General features: G+C 35.8%; 1 protein-coding gene across 3 annotated transcripts in view; it reads right to left on the reverse strand.

The window, feature by feature from the left end:
• PRDM2 (PR/SET domain 2) overlaps window positions 1-12,447 on the reverse strand; it is a 138,737-nt gene that overhangs the window by 109,148 nt on the left and 17,142 nt on the right. The window lies entirely within an intron of this gene.

Below are 12,447 nucleotides of genomic sequence, written 5' to 3' on the forward strand. Positions count from 1 at the left end.
TTCATTCATGAGTCTCTGAAATACTGAAGAAAATGAGTGGGAAAAAAACAGCAATAGCCTTATTTGATTCCTATTTTTAAGTGTTTTATAACCTGATTGTCCTTTTTTTTTTTAATGCCTAATTGGAAAAACAAATTCTTCAAGCAATAAGCTAGCCTCCAGTCAAGCTTATCACTAAACATTATTTTCAAACATTTATTTATAGTATCTGTATACATGTATCAATACACATAGATGTGTATGACTATATAAACAATCTGGATTTGGGCTCATGTTCTGCATTCTATGTTCAGTTCAAAAGAAAAAAAAATTTCTAAGCACAATAAGCTGAGAAGGGCTTACATACTTTAAAAAAGCTACTACAGGGGTAACTAGGTGATGCAGTGGATAGAGCACTGGCCCTGGAGTCAGGAGGACCTGAGTTCAAATCCAACTTCAGATACGTAATAATTACCTAGCTGTGTGACCTTGGGCAAGTCATTTAGCCCCACTGCCTTGACCAAAAAAAAAAAGCTATTACAACTACATCAAATCTTTTTAAAACTTATTTTCATAAATAAGGTTATGTTGCTTATGTATAATTGCGATCCAATGCAAAGGAACTAGGTGGCCTTAAACTAACCAATTTCAGTATAAAACACAAGAGGGCATGAGAAAAATTGGTTCTAAAAAGAAATCCCACAACCCTTTCTCTCTCAGTTTTTAAGCCTCTACCTTGATTTTATAATAAATTGATACATAAAGGTGGGAGAGTTAGGGAAAATTATATTACTTAGCATTTAGGCTAGGAAAAATGAAGACTCCATTATGAAAACAAGTGCAAGAAAACTAAAAGTGGATTATATAGGGTTTCCCAAAAGTTGCAGTGCATTTTAAAACTATTAAAGCTGCATCAGAGGCAGTGTGGTAGTACAGTAGAAAGTACTGAAAATTGGAGTCAGAAATACCTGAGTTCAAATCTCAGTTCAGATTCTTACCATGTTACCCAGGGCTAGTCATGTAACATGTTTTACTCAGTCTCCTCAAATGTAAAATGGAGATAATCACAGTACCCACTTCCCAGGGTTTTTATGAGGATCAAATGTGATGATAAAGCTCTTAACATAGTGTCTGGCACAATTGCTTTTTTTGTGACAATCTATATAATTCAGCTTCAGAAATCCTTGTCTGCAATGTGCTACAACCTGTTCATGTTTACCATGCATTTCTCTTTTCTATAAGGCATGATACCCAAGCTCAATTATTTCCAGACTCTAATATTCTATGACTTGCAGCTATAAATCTCCAAAACCACAGCAATACTGAAAATGGATCTTGGTTTCAGGAAGAAGATGGGATCACTAGAAGAACCACAGTTTCCCAAAAGTAGTATAATCTCCTTTTTTTCCCTATTTCATTAGGATGCTCCTTTTCATTGATCATAAAAAAAAAAATTGAGCAGCTAAGAATAACTTCTTTGCAGGTTCTTCTTCAACAAGATGTCTCCCACACAAAAGAACTAACAAATAATATGTGCAACCACCCTCTGACTGTCAATGCTAAGGTTTAAAATAAGACAGAAATTTGCCAGTCAGTCAATCCTGTCATGGAAGAGATGCAGCACTGTGCCTCAGTCCCATGGGGCTGCATAGGGATGTGCCACCAGATGCTCCAATTAGGGCATGGCCCTATCTTGATTGCTTTAAGCAGCCCTGAAATACTGTAGCCTGTCCGTGAGAAACCCATAATTACTCAAAAAATTTTGGCCTAACTATTCACACAGGAAAAACTAAGTGGATTTAGGACACCTACTGTCTAATCTATAATAACCAATTCAAAGTTTGTCCATCAGTGAATGATGCTTGACCTTCATTCCTGAAGAAGTCCGTGACATCAAGGAGGTGATCCAAGACCCACAAGTGAGACTATGCTAAGTCACCAGTTTCACTTTCTCCTCCACAGACAGTGGCCAGATAAGAATCAGGAAGGTCCTGATGCAAGGCAGTCAGGGTGAAGTGACTTGCCCAAGGTCACACAGCTAGGTAATTATTAAGTGTCTGAGGCCGCATTTGAATTCAGGTCCTCCTGACTCCAGGACCAGTGCTCTATCCACTGTACCACATGACTGTCCATCAGTACATATGGGCAGATAGCAAGGCAAACAATGAATTAAGATAATCCAGACCTATGATTTTGTCATCATACAGAATATCCAGGGACAATTAGGGGGCAGAGCGGATACAGCACCGGCCCTGTAGTCAGGAGGACCTGAATTCAAATATCACCTCAAACAGGTAATAATTAGTTAGCTATGTGACCTTGAGCAAGTCACTTAACCCTACTGTGAAAGAAAGAAAGAAAGAAAGAAAGAAAGAAAGAAAGAAAGAAAGAAAGAAAGAAAGGAAGGAAGAAAGGAAGAAAGGAAGAAAGAAAGGAAGAAAGGAAGAAAGAAAGAAAGGAAGGAAGGAAGGAAGGAAGGAAGGAAGGAAGGAAGGAAGGAAGGAAGGAAGGAAGAAAGAAAGAAAGAAAGAAAGAAAGAAAGAAAGAAAGAAAGAAAGAAAGAAAGAAAGAAAGAAAGAAAGAAAGAAAGAAAGATAGATCATCCAGTAGTGGCTGTGATGTGTAACTTAAGGCACTGGTTAGTTAAGAAATTTCCCCAGGACATAGAGCTAATATCAGGGACATGATCTGACTACAAGATAGGCTCAAGTTCTCTATCTCCATTTCCCAATTAAACAGAAAACTACTTTTAATACAAAATAAAAATAAAAACCACGTGATTACATGGAAAACAGGCCCACATTTTAAGAGAAACAGTATGAAATTGGACTTCCCTTCTTAGAGGTTCTGATACATATACACAAACATATAATCCCTTTAACTATGAGAAACTTTTGCTACATTTCTGACATTATGTGTAATTTTACATTTCCTTCATTAAATTCATAACTTTATGAGTAGCCTTTACCAAGCCAGAGGAGCTGCCCAGCTATATAGTGATATATGCAGACTCGGACAGAGTGACTCTCATACAACCCATTTATAGCATTACTTTATTTCCCTTCTGTTAACTGGTCTAACCATGACCTTATCCAATGTTTTATGATTAGTTCATTCCTCATAGGGTACAAAAAAGACTGAACAGCAACCAGGACAAACTGAATCTGAATTCTCCCTCAGACTTACCTAATGGGTAAATCACTTGATTTCTCTTAGTCTCAATTATCTCATCCATACAATAGGAATAACAATGACACCTACTTTGCAGAGAAATAAGGACTAAGTATCATAATAGACATGTTTTTAAAAAATCATGATACATTCTAAAAGTTGGCCTTTAAACAGTGATATGTCTAGAATTGTTCGGCATATGGGATTTAAAAATCCTCAAAGCCACATTCATTCTCACACTGCCCCAAGCTTAGACCCAGACACAATGGGTTCATCCAAGCATTCAAGGGCCAGCTGTTGAAAACCTGCACCTGTCCTTGTGCCAGAATTTGGTAGCTCTGGGATCCAAAAGTAACTTGGGTCTAATATAACATACATAATCAGTCTATGTTAGTCAATCATTTTATCAATAAAACCACTTATTATGATTCTTTCACGTGACACCACTGTGCCAAGTACTAGGAATACAAATAAGAGACAATACTAGCCCTTGAAAGGTTTCTATTCCAAGGAAGATAAAACACACACAACAGGAAACTGAGGAGGCAGGATGTTCCTGTGCATTCAGGTGCACCTAAGCCTTCTCTAAAGAAAGCCTGAGGAAGGTGCGGCTAGGTGGCGCAGTGGATAAAGCATCGGCCCTGGAGTCAGGAGTACCTGGGTTCAAATCCGGTCTCACACACTTAATCATTACCTAGCTGTGTGGCCTTGGGCAAGCCACTTAACCCCGCCACTTAACCCCGCCACTTAACCCTGCCACTTAACGCCATTTGCCTTGCAAAAAAAAAAAAACCTAAAAAAAAGTTTGGGGAAGTACTACCTGTCTCAAGTCAATAGCTAAAAAAGCTACTCAACAAAGCTGGCCTATTTGGCATCCAGAAGGAACCAAACCACTACCCGGCGCTGGGAAGGGGGTTCTGAGCTCCCCAAAACCTTAAGTCCACTCTCTTCTCCCTCCCTCAAAGCCCCACAACTCCTGACTCCCATCCACCTACCATAACAACATTTCTTCTTAGATACCCTTGATATTCTTCTGCTCTAAAATCACTGGCCCCTCATCCTCAGTCAAGTTCAAGGTTAACCACCAGGTAACATTATAATTTTGTAAACAATACTAATCTTGAGAGAACCTTTCTATCCGCCTTAGCTGAACTTTGTATCTCCCCCAGAAAACAATATGGTAGTCTAATCTATACATATACATAAAAATGTGTGGGGATAATGATCATGGGATGCAATTGCCGTTTACAGACCAGTCTTCATCACCAGAAGGTTGGACAGAGGATGATGGATTGTTTTGGGTTTATTAGCCCACAATCTGTATAGAGGATCTCTATATCTCCTCAAACAAAAGTAGTATTTACTGTCATTTGAAGTATTAAAGATATTATGCTGCAAAAAAGGCAACATAAAAAGAATAACACAATGGTCCAGTTGGCCAATGGTCAAATGTTTTGTTTTGTTTTGCTTCTTCAGTATAGAGGAAAAAATCTGCTATTCATAATTACAATCATTAAGACCCTTTTCTTACATATTCTAAAAGATAGCAATTTTATCATGATACTCTAAAAGAAATAAACTAGAGATCTCCTTACTTTAAAAGAAATAAACTAGATCTCCTTTTTCTGATCCCTGTGGAGGACACACTGCCCTGTTCCCACAATAATTCCATAATCTGTCTTGATCCATTCACTTTCCAAGCCAGTGATCATAAAATTGGGTTCAAATTCTTTATAAGACTGAGCTGCAAAAATAAGTAAAAAAGATTCTTGCCTTTTACTTGAAGAATTTCACTACCAGAGGCTCTTATTATGCTCCTCTTTCAGAGATAATTAGCTATTGAACAGGTTTATAGATCTAGGATGCAACAATTAGTCATTTCAAAAACAAATTTTGTTATTTCATTAATGAATTTGAAGAAGTGATTAAGTTATACTGATAAATTCATAAATAGCTAAGAATTTGCCTGCCTCCAGATTAGCTGTCATTTCCATTTTTCACCATGTTTATACATGTCTTTATCTGCTTACACAGTATAGCACCTACTTTTTTTAAATGTCCTTTTGATTAAAAGGAAAGGGAATAAGCATTCATTAAGTATCTACTAAGTACCAACCACTTTAGCTAACTCTTTACAAATATCTTATTTTATTAAGACTAAACCTAAAGGCAATCTAGGACAGGAATGGGTGGAAAGGTAGGCTAACTTTAATACTACTTTTCATGTAATGCATATTTCATATTTCATGGTATTCCTGAAATAACTTATGACAATTGTTACAATTAGGCTTATCAGAGCACAGAGACACAAATCTTTGGTCATTAAAATAATCTTAAATAACATGAACAATGTTGTATTTCCCTAAATTTGACAAAAAAAAGTCTTTTTTACCTGCTATTCTGAGGCCAAAAATGTTAATATAATGTGAACTAAACACAGTTCTTATAATAAACAAAGCATTAATTCCTATACTGAGCACCTTATACAAAACCTTATATAAAAACTTCAAGGGAACAGGAAAAATCATAAAGCATCTCTGTGAACAACTCTGCTTCTGAATGAGAGATGCGATTTATATACTTTCAAAGGTTAACATTCCTCAAATATTGTGTCATTTAATTCTGAACAATTGGAGATTTTTGTTATAGCTGAGTTGTTTCTAAATCTCTTCCAACTCATGACCCCTTTTCAAGTTTTCTTGGCAAAGATACCAGAGTGGTTTGCCATTTCCTTCTCTGGCACATTTCACAGATGAGGAAACTGAGGCAAACAGGGTGAAGTGACTTGCTCAGATCCTATAGTTAGGAAGTGACTGAGGTCAGATTTGCACTAAGGAAGATGGATCTTGTGGATTCTAAGTCCAGTATTCTAAACACTGTGGCACCTAGCTGCCCCAAAATAGGGTTAACTAAAGCAATGATCATGAACTATTTAGCATACAACATATAACAGATTCAAATGCAACCCAGATTTGAAGCATCAAGTGACCAAGAGATATGAGAAGAGAAGACATCAACTGTTTTTTATATTATAAATCTAGACATAACCAAAATTCCAACTGACAGAAAAAAACTCCACAACATGAAAGGCATGAAATACCCATAAAAAGAGTTATAGTAGCACTTTTTGGGGGATAGCAATGTCTGACAATTGGAAGAGGCACTAAAAATATAATGGAATATTACTATGTTGAAAAAATGACAAATAGCATGAATAGAGAAGCATGCAAAGACTTAAGTGAATTGATGAAATAAAAAGTAAGCTTAGTCAAGAAATCAACATATACAATGTTCCAAATATAGTTGGAAAGAACCATAAAGCAATCAAAGCTAAATGTTTTGAAACACAAAGATGACCCCCAAGACAAACCTCTCTCTCCTTCCCTCTGCACACCCCCCCCCCAAGCCCCTTGGCTGTCCATGATATGGACATGGAACAATGGCTGTATTGCCAAATTGATTTTGCTGAATGTTTTTTCTGTTTCTTCTTTTTGATTTTTTTCTTTTAAAAAATTCTTCTAGGGACAGCTAGGTGGCGCAGTGAATACAGCACTGACCCTGGAGTCAGGAGGACCTGAGTTCAATTCCGTCCTCAGACACTTAATAATTACCTAGCTGTGTGGCCTTGGGCAAGCCATTTAACCCGATTTCCTTGCAAAAACCTTAAAAAAATTCTTCTATCATATGAGATAAGTCTCAACAATAGGGAAGAAAAGAGGGAAGGATACAAAAGAAAAGTTAAATGTAAAAGCTAAAAAAAAAATGATTTTAAAAATTAGCCTGCAGATCAAATCAAAGGAAGCTAATTTTAGAATTTGACTTCCTCAAAACTATAATACAAAAACATCTAGGTTTGCATAATATATTTGAATAAATCATAGTCAATAAACATTTATTAATTTCCAGGCATTGTACTAAGAGCTAGGCATACAAAGAAAGGCAAAAAAGGAGCCCACAGTCTAACCATAAATGAAAGCTGCCAAGATCTTTTTATATTCATTTAGAATTTGTCACTCCCAATACCCAACTTTAATGAACAAAAAACAAACTCCAAAATACTCTTAACACAAACATGCAAAATCCAACAAAACAAATCATCACACTGTTCCATGCCTGGAAAATTATGTCTCTACATTTTAAGTTTATTACTTCTCTCCCAGATGAAATTATTAGAACCAGAGGGTAAAGAGAAAACTTCCTAAAAGAAAATCAAAATCAAAAATCCCAAGAATGTTGACCAAAAAACTAGACCATCCAGATCAACTAAAAAGTTTTATTGCACAGAAAGAAAGGGCTCCAATACCAAAAAAACACCAACAGGATCACAAGAGACGTGGAAGCTACTGCTCTAATTAAGATCTCATAATACAGTTTTCTAAAATGAGTAAAGATTCAGCTCCTTGAGAAAACAACCTACTAAGAAGAGTTTATTTCTTCTCTTCCATTTAATAAAAGTTCTTCCAATCTGGCTTCTGACTTAATCATTTATGAGAAGAAACTGCTCTCTCCCCCAATTCACTGTTTCAGTACAAATTCTAATAACCCTTTCTCAATTCTCATTCTTCTCTACCTTGCTTCACTCTTTAATGATCACATAATCCTTTATACTTTCTCCTCTCCAGGTTTTCATGAGATAGAAAAACTATTTGAGAACTATCTCAAATAGTTTTTCTATCTATCTTATCGCCCCCTTCAAAGTCTCCTTTGCTGGATCCTCATAGAAGTCATCATCACTGAACAAACATAGGTCTGACCCCCATCTCTTAACCTACTCAATAAACTCCAGTAATTTCCAAAAAATCAAATAAAGTCTTCAGAAAGTTATTTAAAACCTTTCACAATGTGACACCTTCCTAACTTTCCAGTTTTCTTCAAAGGTATTTCATTCCCCTCTATATACTGTATGATCTAGATACACTGGCTACTGCTGTTTGTCACACACAACATTCTTATCTTTACACTCTTGGTTTTCTATTGCCCCCCCCCCCCCCCCCCCCCCCCCCCCCCCCCCCCCCCGTCCCTGAATGCTCTGGAGAGGAAGGAGGAAATAAGTGTTTATACAATCCCTATTATGTATCAAGTACTAGGCTAAGACTTTATAAATATTATCTCATTTGATCCTTACAACAATCCTAGGAGGTGGGTGCTATTATTATCCTCATTTTATAGCTGAAGAAACTGAGGCAAAGCAGAGGTGAAAAAGACTGGCTCATGGTCACAAAGCTGCTAAGTATCTAATGCCAAATTTGAACACAGGTCTCCCTGACTCTAGGTCCCAAGTTGTATCCACTTCACAACCCAGCTTCCTCCACTGCCCCTCTTCACCTCCATTTTCTTCATTTCCCTGGCTTACTTTCAAGACTCAGCTTCTTCAGGATTTTCCAGGTAGGAGGAGGTAGAATTTACTATTTCTTATAATTGGCTTGCAGAAGAATATATACATGTTGCCCAGGTTTTAAAAATTGCAGATCCAATTTGCTTTCTCTCTCTGTGGATCAAAATTACATGTTTCTACTGAAATGCTTAAGCTGCATCCCTTGGTGTGTTGTCTCATTATTAACATTTTCACTGGTGAAATTTTCTATTGCATCAATAATTTATTCTTTGATTCATTGGTTCTTGAAAAGCAAACAGTTAGATGATACAGTGGACTGAGCAATGGCCTTGGACTCAGAAGGATGGGAGTTTGAATCCTGCCTCAAAATCTTGATACTTATTAGCTATGTGACCTTGGACAAGTCACTTAGCCTTGACTGCTTCATATCCAGGGCCACCACCTGCCATCCAGATTCATATTTGGCCTCTGAATCCAGATGGCTCTGGAGGAGAAAGTGAGACTGGTGACTTAGCAAAGTACCTCCTGAATCAAGTCCAATCCATGGCTTGTCATGGCACTGTCTGATGTCATGTTCTTCTTTGAAAATGAAGGACAATCATCATCATCATCATCATCATCATCATCATCAACATCCTCTTTAAAAGTATGTTACATAAGGGGGCAGCTAGGTGGCGCAATGGATAGAATACTGGCCCTGGAGTCAGGAGTACCTGAGTTCAAATCCGACCTCAGACACTTAATAATTACCTATCTGTGTGGCCTTGGGCAAACCACTTAACCCCATTGCCTTGCAAAAAAAAAAGAAACAACCTAAAAAGTATGTTATATAATCTCCAAAAACTTAATTCTTTTTTAAAGATTCTTACCAAATACATATTTTTATTGCATTTTATGATCAGCATAAGGTTTAAGTATCTCTTTTTTTTACATTTTTACCCTAAAACACAGTCATTTTTTGTTATTTCCATGGTGTGTTGAAATTCTTTTCAATTATCATTCAGAAATCACCATATATTTATAATCTCTAGCTTTCTAAAGTTCTATTCAAGTCCTTAACTTCTTTCTTGTTTATCTTCTAGATAGATTTGTCTAGATCTGAAAGGGGTAAATTAAAGTTCCACACTATTAATTTCCCACTTTATCTCTTTTTATCTTATCTATATTTACAACAGCCTTATTTGAAATCATGACTGCTACCTCTACTTTTTCAAGTTCAGTTGAAGCACAGTAGATTTTGCTCTAGAATAATTTAACTGTATGCAAATCTTTGTGTTTCAGGTTGAGTTTCCTATAAAATTTGCCAGAATCTAAGCTTTCTTATACATTCTGCCATCCCCTTACATTTAATAGGTGAGTACATATTCATATTCACACTTATGATTTATTAATCATGCATTTCCCTCCATCCCATCCATTTGTAATTTTTCTTCTCTTAGTTTATACTTCTTACTTTACAAACAGTAAGGTGGTGATAGAAGGGAGTTTGCCTGACACTTGGGTTTCCCTCTGATACAACTTGCTTTCTTTCCTTTTAATCTTCCCTTTACATTCCCCACCTTCAATATTCAATATTTGTTTTGCTTATAAGTATTCCTTTACCAATCCTGCCCTCTTTCTTAAAGCCTTCTCTATCCCCTCCTTTTTTCCTGTCCCTTAATGTAGTTCTAAACTGCTATCTCTCAGTGTGAAGGGGTATAGGATGGGAAGGAAAGGAAGAGCAAAGGGAGTAATGGTATTCAATCTATCTTTATTTAACTCAAATGAAAATAAAAGGGGACACTGAGCAGGAAGATACCCTAAAAACTTATCCACCCCCAAGTCAAGCAAAATTCTCATTTGGGAAGAAAAAGGGTTAAGTAGTGCTGGTGAGGTGCCAAAGCTAAATCAACCAAGGAAACCTGCTTAGCTACCAAAAAAAAAAAAACTAGTATGATCTAGGTAATACTGATGACGTGTTGAAGCAAACTGATTAAGAAACTCTGGAGTAAATTAATTCAAATAAAGATAGATTAGAGGTCCTATTACCCTCTTTGAGGGAACCATTAAGGGAACAAAATGATAATACTTTCTTTCTTTACCAGCTCCTTAAAAAAGAATAATTTTAAGGATTAAGTTACAATTTCATCAGGTACTAGTCACTTGCCATAACTAACCAAATAGAATGATTTTTAAAAATAGCTTCTATTTTGGTCCTTTGAACTGATAGCATCTGGAAACTGAAGTTCCTCAAAGAATTTCTTATTAAGTACTAAAGAATATAATATAAAAATAATTCAACTCAAAAAGTCGTAACTCAGTTATCTATACCCATAGCCAATCCCAATTTAACTCATTTTCTTAAATAACTGAATTAATTCATGAAGAGAAAGTTGACAAAGTTCTTATGCACTGACTTCACAATTTCAGAAAAATGAAAATTAGGAAGAAACAAATAAACATATGATTTATCCAGAAACAAAATGATGACAAACCCTTGAAAATGAAAATAACCTTTTTTTCTTCCTCAAATCAAACAGGTTTAATACAATGGCTAAAACTAAGTATCATACAAACTAATACTCTTCAAATAATTGGAATGCAGGTAAATCTGGTGTAAATTTAATGAAGAAAAGTGAACCACTGCATGAGATCCAAACAACTGCTTATTTCATCACCACTTAGACATTTAAATTATACCCACTTCAGAAATGTGCTAACTATTAGTCAAGTAAGATGACACTTTTCAGTTGATATTACCATGTGGCATCAAAAGCTGCTCTCCTGCAGTTCTGATGTTAAAACTTGACAGAAGCAAAATGAAATTTTAAAAGAATACAGAAAAAAGGTTCATGCAAAAGTACTTTTGAACATTGTAAAAATTGTATAAAACAAATCTAACATAATTGGAATGCCAAAGTGAAAATGAAAAGTGTCACAAAAGTTTTTTTCCTATTAATAATAAGGTATTATTCTTGGTCTAATATTACAAGTAGCCTGATGCTGAAACTGCACCTACATCTGGAAATAAATTATAACTCAGCCATGCAGCAAATGCACCACCAAGAGCTAGCTTCTAAAAGCATTCAGAGTCAGTCTGAATCCAAAAGAAAAAGACTGACCTGAGAGCCCAGGCCAGGAGAATTAGTAAGCCCCCTTGGGCTAATAATTAAAGCACATTTAAAAAACAAGCATGACAATAAAAAATAAAAATCTATGACTTCTGAATACAATGGGACAATATTTCAGAATTCATCATAATCTTTTTCCCTTCCCCACCCCCATTTGCAAAAAAAAAGTCTTCAAAGTTATGTCAGTAAATCTGCTAGTCTTAAAATAATAAAAACCACCTGCTCCATATGTTGGCCAGAACCCTTTCGTTAGATGTGTGGTATTTTGAATTACAATAAATAAACATTTTGATTTTTAAGACACAACAGAAAGGAAAAAAGATTCTATTTCCAAAAAAATTTTTTTAAAACCTCAAAAACCTAGAGCACTGGCCCTGGAGTCAGGAGTACCTAAATTCAAATCCTGCCTCAGACACTTAATAATTACCTACTTGTGTAGCCTTGGGCAAGCCACTTAATCCCATTGCTTTACAAAAAAAAAAAAAAAAAAAAAAAAAACTAAAAAAAACTTCAAAAACCCAAGAACTATATCAAATTTGCATCACTACTTAAAATAAGTTATGATGATCAGAATTGCATGAAAATATGAATAACAAAAAGTTATCCCAAAGTGGGAGAATGTAAAAATGATATGCTTCATTCTCAAGAAAATATTTTTGGGTTTATTTTGCATAAAATGGCACTTAATTTGAAGACATGATTCCTAACATTCTAAACACTTTCTATCATGCATGATGGGGACTTCCTATAATAACACCTTCCATGCCACTGACATGTTCATGCTATGATGGTTTTGACCTCCAAATAATCCCATACCCTCATATAAAGGAAAAGTAGATCACATTTAAATAA

Source organism: Macrotis lagotis, chromosome 1 (assembly GCF_037893015.1).
Source record: "Macrotis lagotis isolate mMagLag1 chromosome 1, bilby.v1.9.chrom.fasta, whole genome shotgun sequence".
NCBI classification, from domain to species: domain Eukaryota; kingdom Metazoa; phylum Chordata; class Mammalia; order Peramelemorphia; family Peramelidae; genus Macrotis; species Macrotis lagotis.